Here is a 1,134-nt window from a genome sequence, read left to right on the forward strand (position 1 = left end):
CCCTCCAACGGTCTGAGGGACAGTGAACTGGTCCCCTGTCAAGTGTCTCAGAAAGCCCTCAGATGGCAAAGGGGCTTTCACTCTCATCCCACCTGGGCCAGAGTTTTCAGTCCCACCAGGTTGATGTCGACTCATAGCGATCTTACAGGTCAGAGTAGAAGCGGGGTGGATGCAGGGGGAATAGAAAGCCTCGTTTTCTTCTCGCGGAGCGGCTGGAGGTTTCGAACTGATCTCGCAGTTAGCAGCTTAATGCGTAACCAGTACGCCACCAGGGTTCCTTCTACCAGGGGTGCAGCTACGGAAAACCGTGCCTATGGCAACTAGTTTTAAACTGTTGAATGATCTCTCGCAGCTGGGCATGGAAAGTGCTCAGTGGCTCGGCTTCCGGGCCCCCTCCCCCCTGCCCCAGGATAGGTGCCATACTTGCCACGTCCTTAAAAAGCTACTGGCCCTCTCCGGAGAGCAACAGGAAAGGGAGGTGGCCCCGAAGAGGAGGAGGAGCGAGGAAAGCGTGTCACGTGTTGCCGCATCCTTGGTTTCCATTGGCGGAGGGACCATCTTGCGGGGTCTGCGCCACAGCATCTCCCTGCACCCACCCCCGCCCCCACCTCCGCTCTTTTCAACTGCAGATTGCTAAAGCCGGAGAAAATACCAAATCACAGCGCTTAAAAGTGGACCCTGAGTGCAAGAAATTTGGGGCTACCTCCCTAATCCAAGGCATCTTTATATATGCATTGACCCGGCCTGGTTCATCACTTTGTTCGCACCCTGCAGAACCAAGTGCAATCACAGGATTGTCATTCTGGGTGTCCCCGAAGATGCAGACCTGGGTAGAATGTGGGCTGCGCTCAGAATTCTCTCCCCAAACCTGGCTTCTCTTCATAGCCGGTCGCTGACTTACACTTAGCCACAGGAACTCCTCAAAAATAAGGCCCCGTTCTTGTTCTTAGGCGAGGGCCGTGGTTTGCGGTTAACAATTTGTTGCCTGCTGGCTGCAACAACCACAGGGTGAGCGTGCGCGGAGCTTTCGTGCCCCTCCATTTCCGCGCTACGGGGACCCCCTCCTGTAACACGGTCCCACAAAGCCGGGTGGAGCAGATGAATTTGTCCGGGAAAAGATTTTCGCACCTTTTT

Source organism: Echinops telfairi, unplaced genomic scaffold (assembly GCF_000313985.2).
Source record: "Echinops telfairi isolate 266 unplaced genomic scaffold, ASM31398v2 ScPeMD7_7441;HRSCAF=8479, whole genome shotgun sequence".
Taxonomy (NCBI): domain Eukaryota; kingdom Metazoa; phylum Chordata; class Mammalia; order Afrosoricida; family Tenrecidae; genus Echinops; species Echinops telfairi.